At 38.9% G+C, this 13,092-nt stretch overlaps 1 protein-coding gene across 10 annotated transcripts in view; it reads left to right on the forward strand.

Moving 5' to 3' along the window:
• Window positions 1–13,092, forward strand: part of MEF2A (myocyte enhancer factor 2A) — a 173,009-nt gene that overhangs the window by 27,490 nt on the left and 132,427 nt on the right. For all 10 annotated transcript variants that reach the window (XM_073882495.1, XM_073882496.1, XM_073882491.1 and 7 more), the window contains exon 2: window positions 4,588–4,673. The gene's annotated coding sequence lies outside the window, so the exon portion shown is untranslated. The remainder of the gene's footprint in view (window positions 1–4,587; window positions 4,674–13,092) is intronic.

Raw genomic sequence — 13,092 nt, forward strand, 5'->3', positions numbered from 1 at the left:
TTACCTGCTTCATTTTCCTTTAAAATGTGGTTAGAAAATTTAAAATTACATTTTAGGTTCATGTTGTTTCTTTTGGGCAGATTTGCTCTAGAAACCTCTCTATAGATTTCAGGAATGTTTTCTCTTCTTGAGCTCCATCTTCTCTGCTCTACAATTTCCCATTATCTCAGCCTCCCCAAATTTCAGTGTCTGTCTCTTTTACTCACTGAATCCATCATATTCTGCTTGGCTTCCCATTCCTGCACTACCCTCTGGACTCTGCATACAGAGTATGTAGGGGACACTTTTCGTTTTTCTCAGGTATTACAGTGCTCAGCTGCTTGGTGTCCAGCATTTTAAAATTATAGCTTTATATATCTGATCAGTTTTCTAGTTGAGTTCATTAGGAGAGCGTGTCTGGTACTTAGTTACTACATCATGGTTTGTACCAATAATCTTTTTAAGGCATGAGTAGTTTGACGCCCATGTGTGAGAGCTGACACTCCTTTGAATTAAAAACACCATTGCTGGTAAACTTAAGTTTTGGTTACAAAATGAAATTAATATTTGAGCAAATATGCACCATTTATTGTGTTTATAGACTGTTTTTTGGGGGTTTTGTTTTTTGTTTTTTTGGCTGTTTAATTTTTCCCTTAATCTGGATTGATTTTAAAAGCTGTTTTCATATAGAAACCTCTTTTCTTTGATGCTGCATTATGCTCAGGGCAGAGGTCTCCAGTGAAATTTGATAAGTTCAAACATAAAGCAGAAATTTTCTTCATGATTGTATTGTTTTTTTTTTTTTTATCAAGACTTGAGGAGATGCTTAGGATTTTAGGCCCTTAAGACTTGAAACGAGGAATGTTAATATCATGTCAGGAGCACTTTGTTTCATTTTGCTTTCTAATTTATTGGCATTCACTGGTTAAGCACATAATTAACAAGCTAATATAGCAAGAGAGGGCATTACGGAGCAAATTATCTTGGGTCATTCAGGTTTTCAGATATCACCAGCAGTTGTATTAGGTGTTATCTATTTGCTTTGTAAAATATAGTTGAGATATTTGAAGAGTTTGAATCACAGTCATTTCATTTAACCCTTCTTGTTAATATGGAAAATTAGAAGTTGATAGTAACTTGTGCCACAACATAAACCGTGATATTTGACATTTAACTGTTATTGAAATGATAGTGTCTTCAATGTTTTCATTTGTTTCAGAGTACTTCTTTAAAAGTTTTTTTTTTTTAAATGACCTATCCATGTGATTTTTGTGATATTGCCTTGTGTAATTTTTAGTTCTGGTAATTATCGTATAGAAACTTAAAACATTTTAAAAATTGTTGAGAAATTGTGTTTATCATCTTTGTTCACATTAGATACTCATCTGTTATTTATCAGGGTATCTGTCAAGCTGCTCAAATGTATCAGTCCTCTGAGACTGAGATTTGCTTTTCTGTCTTTTGAATCCATTGCTTTAGTATGCATTCAGTTTTTCACATATTTAATTCATTTAACAAAATCATGAACTGGGGGCACCTGAGTGGCTCGGTTGGTTGAGCGTCTGCTCAGGACTCAGGTCACGTTCTCAGAGTCCTGGGATTGAGCCCCATATTGGACTCCCTGCTCAGCAGGGAATCTGCTTCTTCCTCTCCTTCTCCCTCTCCCTCTGCCTCTCTCTCTCTCAAATAAATAAATATATAAAATCTTTAAAAAAAGAAAACAAAACATGAACTGAACTGTGGTTGTGCATAGCTGTTAAAAGCGTGCCTGGGTTTGAATCCTGGCTTCACCACTTTACTAATTTAGCTATGTGACCTTGGCAGGAACCTTCTTAGTATTTCAGTTTCCTTTTGAGGGTAATAGTGAGATTATTGTTGGCTTTACCTTTGTTGATGCATGTAAAGCATTAGGATAGTTAGGATACTGGTTAGCATATGGTAAATACTGCTGTTATAGTTGCTCTTATTATCATCTCATTAGATCTTTCTCAAATCTTAATCCCCTATGATAGTACTTACTTCCTTGCTCTATTTTTTGTTTATTAAGGACTTGTATAACTGCTGTATATATTACACATTCCTTATTCATTGTGTGATGTAGATTCCCCCACTAGAATGTAAGCTCCATGAGGTCAGTCATAGATATAGGGACTGATCCCTAGCACCTAGAAAAGTGTCTGGAATATATTGGATACTCAGTAAATATTTTCTGAATGGACTATATTGAATTCTGTTCCAGATGTTAACTAGATATTGGGGATATAAAAATGAAGTTCTTTCTCTAAAAAAAGCATAAAGTATAGAAGAGACTCATACTTACAAAACTAAGTATAATTTTATCCCCCCCCACCACCTCCTGGAAGTGATTGTGATGGTAAGAGTATTCTTGAGGTTGCTGTCGCAGAAGGTGCCATTAAACTGGGAAAGCTTGTTTAAGAGATGGGGGAACTTTGTTTCCAGCAGAGGTAAAAACTTGAACAGAATTACAGAGCTTGACAGTTTGGGCAATGGCTTGTAGTCCAGGTTAACAACGATGTAGATTGATTAGAAGTAGAGGGACAGGGTGACTCGGTTGGGTGTCTTAACTCTTGATTTTGGCTCAGGTCATGATCTCAGGGTCCTGGAATTGGTCCATGTTGGGTTCTACGCTGGGTGTGGAGCCTGCTTAGGATTCTCTGTCTCCCTTACCCTCTGCTACCCCCCCACCCACTTGCTCATATGTGTGCATGCTCTTTCTCTTAAAAAAAAAAAAAAAGCAGAGGGAGCTAGCTAGGTGGTTGGTTGGGATCAGATTTGGGAGTAATAGCAATTGGAGGTACAGGTTGTCTAGCTCTTGCCTGGACAGAAGCAATGAGATTTGGAGCTTTAATATGTGAAATTGAATAATAACTGGATGTAGCACTAACAGTTTTATTTTGAAGGTGAGAGTATGGTTCATTATAGATTATTATAAAATAATTTGATTTTTAGAATATTTCTGCTTAGAAATTGAGAACTGTGTACCTGTGTACAAAACACAAGTTGTCAGTAACAGTTCCTTTATAGAACTGAGAATGAAATTTTGATGTAAGAAAATATACCAGGATGTATCACATTTATGTTTATTTATTTTTAAGATTTTATTTGGAGAGAGAGAGAGAGTGCTCATGAGTGCAGGAGTGCACAAGCAGGGGAAGTAGCAGGCTGAGGGAGAGGGAGGCTCCCTGCTGAGCAAGGAGCCCATGCTGGACTTGATCCCAAGACCCTGGGATCATGACTCTAGCCCAAGGCAGATGCTTAACCGACTGAGCCACCCAGGCGCTCCTCAAATTTGTGTTTAATTAGTTATTTACTGTGGGTCAAGTTGCTAAACTTTAATTCTTTCTGTGACTCACAAAGTTGTTATTAAAATACATTTTGAGTTTTGTTTAGATCAAGAACCCATGAAAAACAGTTTCACTTTGAATTACTGGATTTTAGAAGTTGATAGTGAAACTGGAGCTTTTTTTCTTTTCTACATTTCAGTTTAATTAGATTAAAAGCTGAAATTGGCTTTTTAAAAGCAAGCTCTTTTTAACCTTGCAAAAAAAGCTTATTTTTGTATGTCTTAAAGTTCAGGCTTTTAATACTTAATTCATTAATACGAAAAGAATATTTGGCAATTTGTGTTTTTCTCCCCTCTAGAGAAGGTGTTGATTTGAAATAGAAATAAAATTACAGTATCACAATAATTAATATTGCTGAATCAGATTCAAAAGACTGTTATTTCCGTGGAGAAATTACCATTTTTATTTGATGTGGCAGATTTACTTGGGAGTTGGTAGAATTATCCAGTCATGCAATTCTAAATTATTGGATTAACATCATAATTGGTCCTGGCCAGTGTGGGTGAGGAAGGTGGGGGGGGAGGGGGGACTTTTACCATCTTTACTTTTTACCTAAATGCCTTACTACTACTCCAAGCAAACTGGATTTTTCATTATGCACTGATCCATTGGTTAGTATTTACAAATGTTCCTTTTTTTAATATGAATTATTGGCATCAGTTTTATGTTCATTTTGGGAATCTTATGTTCATTGTTTTCATTTCATTGTTACCTTTAAAAGATAGTGAAAGCTACAAGCATACATATTGTATTTGAATACAAACATTTTATGGCAATGCAAATCACTGACCCTCTGACAATTTTCTTTTCTAAATGTGAACATAATACAGTGAATACTTTAAATTATTTTAGCAAAGTGTACGTTCAGTAGGCTGTGTGTACCAGGTAAATATAAAGCATATCATGTGATATAGAGGGGTAGGAAGATGGGGACCTAGGAAGCCAATTTGTGAATCTAGGAGTATATAGAATGTTACTGAGCATTTAAGTAATACTTCCTGAAAAAACAGATTAGTGACATTAGAAATTCTCCGTTGGCTAACATTATGTTTTTATTAGGCAAATACCACAAATGACTTTTAAAAATTTATTTTCTTATTTAGCAAATATTTGTGGACCTATAGTGTTGAGTGTTGGAATTTATAGTGTGTTGAGAGTTGGAATTTATAAAGACAAAATATATATTTAATTCTGTTTTAAAGTTAAGAACACTTGCTAACTCATCTCATATTTTTTGTTTTAGGAATTGCATTTTGTGAAAAAGGAACAAAGAAGAATTTTCTGCAAGGATCATATTAAGTGCACTTTTTTGCTGATACATCATTTCTAGTAAGACATTTTTCATTTTTCTATGTTATAAAGTAAATAAAGACAATGGAAATTTTTTCCTTTTTTAAAAATCAGACTCTCTTGTTAGCTTGAATAGTAGTCTTTTTGGAGTTTATTTTGGGGTTTAACGTAGATTAATTGAGAAAATTTGTAAAGTCCACATGAAATGCATTCTATTGTATACTGACAGTTTCTCATATATTTTGTCTGATATTGCTAAGTTAATTCTTACTTTTTCATCTTTCTCACTTCATCTTCTATATCATTTACCCTTATTTAAAAAAAGGGGGGCGCCTGGGTGGCTCAGTTGGTTAAGCGTCTGCCTTCAGCTCAGGTCATGATCCTAGGGTCTTGGGATCAAGCTCTGCATCAGGCTCCCTGCTCAGTGGGAAGCCTGCCTCTCCCTCTCCCACTGCTTGTGTTCCTTCTCTCCCTGTGTCTCTCTTTGTTAAATAAATAAAATCTTAAAAAAAAAAATATCTAAAGTAAGTAGTCCATGTTTACTGTGACAGTAGATAGGAGAAAGTGCAGATTTGAGGACATGAGTTAGATATAAGCTGAGAAAGATTTTCAAATGAAAGATGAAGTGGACAAATATTTCTTGAAATACCTTAGGAAGGGTCAAAGAAAAAAATTAAGCAGAGTTAGATTTTTTTAAAAATGTAGACTTACGTTTGTAACTTGAATTTGCCACCTTAAATCATAGGTGCATATTTGCAAAGCCCCTGAGTAGGCTATTTGACTTAAAAACTTAAAATGGTCTAGGTTAATGGTTCCAATTTGTAAGATGTATAGTCCTCTTCAAAAGTTGATGTGTTTTAGGTTAACATTAACGTTTTAAATATTAGACATTGATTGTGCCTGATGATTGTATCAGTAGAAAACGGGAGTGGTACTTGACATTTATTTTTTTACTTGTTTTAAGAACAGTTCTATTTAACATAAAGTGTACATTTTTTTGAGTATTAAGTAGTATTAAAAAATGAACTTACAAAATGGGTTCTTTGTTAAAGTACTTTATTCTGATACCAGTTTATTTTTGAAAATTTTTTATTTTTAAATTTTTATTTTTTTGAGAGGGAGGGGGAGAGAGGGAGTAGGGCAGAGAGAGAGGACGGGAGGGAAGGATTGGGGAGGGACAGAGGGAGAGGGAGAGAGAGGGAGAATCTTTTTTTTAAAATTGTTAGGTTAATCACCATACATTACATCATTAGTTTTTGATGTAGTGTTTGTTCCATGATTCACTGTTTGTGCATAACATCCCATGCTCCACGCGGAACGTGCCCTCCCTAATACCCATCACCAGGCTAACCCATCCCCCCACCCCTTCCCCTCAAGAACCCTCAGTTTGTTCCTCAGAGTCCATAGTCTTTCATGGTTCGTCTCCCCCTCCAATTTACCCCCCTACATTCTTGCCCTCCTGCTATCTTCTTTTTTTTTTCTTAAGATATATTGTATTATTTGTTTGAGAGGTACAGATCTGTGATTCAACAGTCTTGCAAAATTCACAGCACTCACCATAGCCCATACCCTCCCCAATGTCTATCACCCAGCCACCACATCCCTCCCACCCCACCCCCACTCCAGCACCCCTCAGTTTGTTTCCTAAGATTAAGAATTCCTCATATCAGTGAGGTCATATGATACATGTCTTTCTCTGATTGACTTATTTCGCTCAGCATAACACCCTCCAGTTTCATCCATGTCATTGCAAATGGCAAGATCTCATTCCTTTCCATTGTGTATATATACCACATCTTCTTTATCCATTCATCTGTCGATGGACATCTTGGCTCTTTCCACAGTTTAGCTATTGTGGACATTGCTGCTGTAAACATCGGGGTGCACATACCCCTTCAGATCCCTACATTTGTATGTGGGGGGTAAATACCCAGTAGTGCAATGGCTGGATCGTATGGGTAGCTCTATTCTCAACTGTTTGAGGAACCTCCATACTGTTTTCCAGAGTGGTTGCACCAGCTTGCATTCCCACCAACAGCGTAGGAGGGTTCGCCTTTCTCCACATCCCTGCCAACATCTGTCATTTCCTGACTTTTTAAATTTTAGCCATTCTGACTGGTGTGAGGTGGTATCTCATTGAGGTTTAGATTTGGATTTCCCTGATGCCGAGCGATGTTGAGCACTTTTTCATGTGTCTGTTGGCCATTTGGATGTCTTCCTTGGAAAAAATGTCTGTTCATGTCTTCTGCCCATTTCTTGATTGGATTATTTGTTCTTTGGGTGTTGAGTTGGATAAGTTCTTTATAGATTTTGGATACTAGCCCTTTATCTGATATGTCATTTGCAAATATATTTTCCCATTCTGTCGGTTGTCTTTTGGTTTTGTTGACTGTTTCTTTTGCTGTGCAAAAGCTTTTTATCTTGATGAAATCCCAAGAGTTCATTTTTGCCCTTGCTTCCCTTGCCTTTGGCGATGTTTCTAGGAAGAAATTGCTGCAGCTGAGGTCGAAGAGGTCGCTGCCTATGTTCTCCTTTAGGATTTTGATGGACTCCTGTCTCACATTTAGGTCTTTCAACCATTTGGAGTCTGTTTTTGTGTGTGGTGTAAGGAAATGGTCCACTTTCATTCTTCTGCATGTGGCTGTCCAATTTTCCCAACACCATTTGTTGAAGAGACTGTCTTTTTTCCACTGGACATTCTTTCCTGTTTTGTCAAAGATGAGTTGACCATAGAGTTGAGGGTCCATTTCTGGGCTCTCTATTCTGTTCCATTGATGTATGTGTCTGTTTTTGTGCCAGTAGCCTTGTAATAGAGCTGGAAGTCCGGAATTGTGATGCCGCCAGCTTTGCTTTTCTTTTTCAACATTCCTCTGGCTATTCAGGGTCTTTCCTGGTTCCATGCAAATTTTAGGATGATTTGTTCCATTTCTTTGAAAAAAGTGGATGGTATTTTGATGGGGATTGCACTGAATGTGTAGATTGCTCTAGGTAGCATTGACATCTTCACAATATTTGTTCTTCCAATCCCTGAGCATGGAACGTTTTTCCATTTCTTTGTGTCTTCCTCAGTTTCTTTCATGAGTATTTTATAGTTTTCTGAGTACAGATCCTTTGCCTCTTTGGTTAGATTTATTCCTAGGTATCTTATGGTTTTGGGTGCAATTGTGAATGGGATCGACTCCTTAATTTCTGTCTCTTCTGTCTTGTGGTTGGTGTATAGGAATGCCACTGATTTCTGGGCATTGATTTTATATCCTGTCACTTTACTGAATTCCTGTATGAGTTTTAGCAGTTTTGGGGTGGAGTCTTTTGGGTTTTCCACACGAAGTATCGTATCATCTGCAAAGAGTTAGAGTTTGACTTCCTCTTTGCCGATTTGGATGCCTTTGATTTCTTTTTGTTGTCTGATTGCTGTGGCTAGGACTTCTAATACTATGTTGAATAGCAATGGTGAGAGTGGACATCCCTGCCAAGTTCCTGACCTCTCAGTTTTTCCCCATTGAGAATGATGTTCGCTGTAGGTTTTTCAAAGACGGCTTTTATGATATTGAGGTATGTATCCTCTATCCCTATACTTTGAAGAGTTTTGATCAAGAAAGGATGCTGTACTTTGTCAAATGCTTTTTCTGCATCTATTGAGAGGATCATATGATTCTTTCTTTTGTTAATGTATTGTATCACGTTGATTGATTTGCGGATGTTGAACCAGCCTTGCAGCCCAGGGATAAATCCCACTTGGTCGTGGTAGATAATCATTTTAATGTACTGTTGGATCCTTCTGGCTGGTATTTTGGTGAGAATTTTTGCATCCATGTTCATCAAGGATATTGGTCTGTAATTCTCCTTTTTGTTGGGGTCTTTGTCTGGTTTGGGGATCAGGGTAATGGTGGCCTCATAAAACGAGTTTGGAAGTTTTCCTTCCATTTCTATTTCTATTTCTATTCCATTTCTATTTCCTTCCATTTTCTATTTCTGCTTCAATTTCCTTTTATAGGTCTGTTCAGGTTTTCTGTTTCTTCCTGGTTCAGTTTTGGTAGCTGATACATCTCTAGGAATGCATCCATTTTTTCCAGGGTATCTAATTTGCTGGCATAGAGTTGCTCATAATATGTTCTTATAATTATTTGTACCTCTTTGGTGTTGGTTGTGATCTCTCCTCTTTCATTCATGATTTTGTTGATTTGGGTCATTTCTCTTTTCTTTTTGATAAGTCTGGCCAGGGGTTTATGCATCTTGTTAATTCTTTGAGAGAACCACCTCCTAGTTTCGTTGATCTGTTCTTCTGTTCTTTTGGTTTCTATTTCATTGATTTCTGCTCTGATCTTTATTATTTCCCTTCTCCTGCTGGGTTTCGGCTTTATTTGCTGTTCTTTCTCCAGCTCCTTTAGGTGTAGGGTTAGGTTGTGTATTGGAGACCTTTCTTGTTTCTTGAGAAAGACTTGTATTGCTATACACTTTCCTCTTAGGACTGCCTTTGCTGCATCCCAAAGATTTTGAACAGTTGTGTTTTCATTTTCATTTGTTTCCATGAATCTTTTTAATTCTTCTTTAATTTCCTGGTTGACCCATTCATTCTTTAGTAGGATGCTCTTTAGCCTCCATGTATGTGAATTCTTTCTGACTTTCCTCTTGTGATTGAGTTCTAGTTTCAAAGCATTATGATCTGAAAATATGCAGGGAAGAATGCCAATCTTTTGGTACCGGTTGAGACCTGAGAACCTAACCTAGGATGTGTTCAATTCTGGAGAATGTTCCATGGGCACTAGAGAAGAATGTGTATTCCGTTGCTTTGGGATGAAATGTTCTGAATATGTCTGTTAAGTCCATTTGGTCCATTGTGATTAAAGTCTTTATTTCCTTGTTGATCTTTTGCTTAGATGATCTGTCCATTTCAGTGAGGGGGATGTTAAAGTCCCCCACTATTATTGTATTGTTGTCAATGTGTTTCTTTGCTTTTGTTATTAATTTCCTTATATAATTGGCTGCTCCCATGTTAGGGGCATAGATATTTACAGTTGTTAGGTCTTCTTGTTGGATAGACCCTTTAAGTAGGATACAGTGTCCTTCCTCATCTCTTATTACAGTGTTTGGTTTAAAATCTAATTTGTCTGATATAAGGATTGCCACCCCAGTTTTCTTTTGGTGTCCATTAGCATGGTAAATGGTTTTCCACCCCCTCACTTTCAATGTGCGGGGTGTCTTTGGGTCTAAAATGAGTCTCTTGCGGACAACATATCGATGGGTCTTGTTTTTTTAATCCAATGTGATAGCCTGTGTCTTTTGATTGGAGCATTTAGCCTATTTACATTCAGGGTAACTATTGAAAGATATGAATTTAGTGCCATTGTATTGCCTGTAAGGTGACTGTTACTATATATTGTCTGTGTTCCTTTCTGTTGTATGCTGCTTTTAGGCTCTCTCTTTGCTTAGAAGACCCCTTTCAAGATTTCTTGTAGGGCAGATTTCATGTTTGCAAATTCCTTTAGTTTTTGTTTGTCCTGGAAGCTTTTTATCTCTCCTATTTTCAGTGACAGCCTAGCTGGATATAGTATTCTTGGCTGCATATTTTTCTCGTTTAGTGCTCTGAAGATATCATGCCAGTCCTTTTTGGTCTGTCAGGTCTCTGGATAGGTCTGTTGTCACTCGAATGTTTCTACCATTGTAGGTTACATATCTCTTCTCCCGAGCTGCTTTCTGGATTTTCTCTTTATCTGTGAGAGTCATAAGTTTTACTATTAGATGTCGGGGTGTTGACCTATTTTTAATGATTTTGAGAGGGGTTCTCTGTGCCTCCTGGATTTTGATGCCTGTTTCCTTCCCCACATTCCGGAAGTTCTCTGTTATAATTTGCTCCAATACACGTTCTGCCCCCTCTCTCTCTTTCTTCTTCTTCTGGGATCCCAATTATTCTAATGTTATTTCATCTTACGGTATCGCTCATCTCTCGCATTCTGCCCTGGTGATTCAGTAGTTGTTTATCTCTCTTTTTCTCAGCTTCTTTATTTTCCATCATTTGGGCTTCTATATCTCTGATTCTGTCTTCTGCCCCTCATTTATCCTAGCAGTTAGTGCCCCCATTGTTGATTGCACCTCATTAATAGCCTTTTTGATTTTGACTTGGTTAGATTTTAGTTCTTTTATTTCTCCAGAAAGGGTTTCTCTAATAACTTCCATGCTTCTTTCAAGCCCAGCTAGTATCTTTAAAGTCATGATTCTGAACTCTAAGTCCGACATCGTACTAATGTCCGTATTGAGTAGGTCCCTGGCAGACGGTACGACCTCTTGTTCTTTTTATTGAGGTGATTTTTTCCGTTTTGTCATTTTGTCCAGAGGATAATAGATGAATGAGGGAACAAAATGCTAACAGGTAACAACATCCCCAGAAAATATACTCTAAACAAATCAGAAAATACCTGAAACCAGAGGAAAAGAAAGGGAAAGAAAGAAGAAAGAAAAAAAAAGATAAAAACAGAACAAAACAAAAAAAAAACCAGAATATGATCAGATATGATCAGGCTGGTGCATAGATCAGTGCCACACACTAGATTTTGGGTGTATTTTGGTCTGTTAGAAGAAAGTTCCTCCCAAAATTTTAAGGAAAGAAAGACTTATATATGTACAAAATAAGAGTTGATATGATGAAGGGATGGAATATGTCTGTAATGATGAAAATTATAAAATTTATAAAAGGAATTGATAAGTTGTTTGAAAAAAGAAAGAAGAGGATAAAAAAAAAGGGGGAGAGAATGTGATCAGGCAGGATAGTAGACCAAAGCCATACACTTGAGATTTAGGGTATATTTTGATCTGTTGGAACAAACTATCTCAAAATTTTAAAGAGAGAACAACGTATATATATATGTGTGTATGCCAAAAATAATGGTAACTACTATGAAGGGATAGAATATGACTTTAAAAATGAAAAATAAAATTTTTTTTAAAAAAGGGATTGATAAGATGGTTGAAAAAGGGAAAAAGAAAAGTTAAAGTTAAAAAAATTAACTTTAAAAGACTAAAGAATCATGGTAAAAAAGCCATTAATTCTATATGCAGTATTCCCCTAGCGCTGTAGTTTTGCCGTTCTCCTTGATCGGTAAACTTGGTCTTGGCTGGCTGTTCTTGCTGATCTTTTGGGGGAGGGGCCTGTTGCCCTGGTTCCTACATGTCTTTGCCGGAGGCGGAATTGCCCCGCCCTTGTCTGTCCCAGCTAAGTAATCTCGGTTTTGCTCCGGAGCCTTTGTTCCCTGCAAGCTTTCGGTACAGCTTTGGAGGAGGAGAGTGAAAATGGCGGCCTCCCAGTCTCCGCCCGGAGGAGCCGAGAACTCGGGGCCCCGCTCCTCAGTGCGGCCCCAGAGAAAAGCAGCCAATCATTCCCGTCTCCAGTCTCTGGCCGCACTCTGTGCTCACCCGGCCTGCAACCGAGTGTTTCTATCTCTGGCACACGACCCCGTGTGGAGTCTCCAAACCCAGCAGATCCCTGCGGTGCGCTCCTGCGCCGCTCCTCCTGGGGGAGGAAGGTGAGTCTCCCCGGCTCTGCCGCTTGTTGGGTCCCTGCTGGAGGAGCAGTGGCCTGATTGTGCCACGGATCACAGTTTATGGCAACCCCAAGCTGAGAGCCTGTGCCTCCACTCTGTCTCTGCAGCCGGCTTCCCTGCTCTGATACCTGGGAGCTCTGCCGCACTCAGGCACCCCCGGTCTTTCTGTGACCCTGAGGGTCCTGAGACCATGCTGTCCTATGAGGGTTCCCCCCCGCCCCCCCCCCCCCCCCCAGCCACTGGAGTGACGTCCGTCAGCAGAGCTGACTTCTAAAAATTCCGATTTTGTGCTCCGGGGCTCTATCACTTGCCAGAAGCGGCCAACGGAGGCCCCCTCCCCCGCCGTCTATCCTCCCGAATAGCGCCTTGGATTCACTTCTCTGCACGTCCTACCTTCCAGAAAGTGGTCGCTTTTCTGTTCAGAGAGTTGTTGCTATTCTTTTCTTCGATTTCCTGTTGAGTTCATAGGTGTTCAGAATGGTTTGATCCCTATCCAGCTGAATTCCTGAGACCAGAGAAATCCAGGTCTCCTCCTCTGCCATCTTGCTCCCTCCCCGAGATGTATTTGTTTGACAGAGAGAGAGAGAGCACAAGCAGGGGGAGTGGCAGGCAGAGGCAGAGGGAGAAGCAGGCTTCCGGCCGAGCAGGGAGCCTGATGTGGGACTTGATCCCAGGACCCTGGGACCATGACCATGACCGAAGGCAGATGCTTAACCATCTGAGCCACCCAGGTGCCCCTCTAGTAACATTTTAAAAAAAGATTTATTTATTTTCGAGAGAGAGCGAGACAGAGGCACGAGTGGGAGGTGCAGAGGGAGCGGGGAGAGACCGTACTGAGTAAAACACGGGGTTCCATATCATGACCCTAAGATCACGACCTGAGCCGAAACCAAGAATCAGATGCTTAACTACCTGCACCACCC

Source organism: Callorhinus ursinus, unplaced genomic scaffold, assembly GCF_003265705.2.
Source record: "Callorhinus ursinus isolate GAN/ISIS: 27379988/994484 unplaced genomic scaffold, GSC_fseal_2.0 scaffold47, whole genome shotgun sequence".
Lineage (NCBI taxonomy): Eukaryota > Metazoa > Chordata > Mammalia > Carnivora > Otariidae > Callorhinus > Callorhinus ursinus.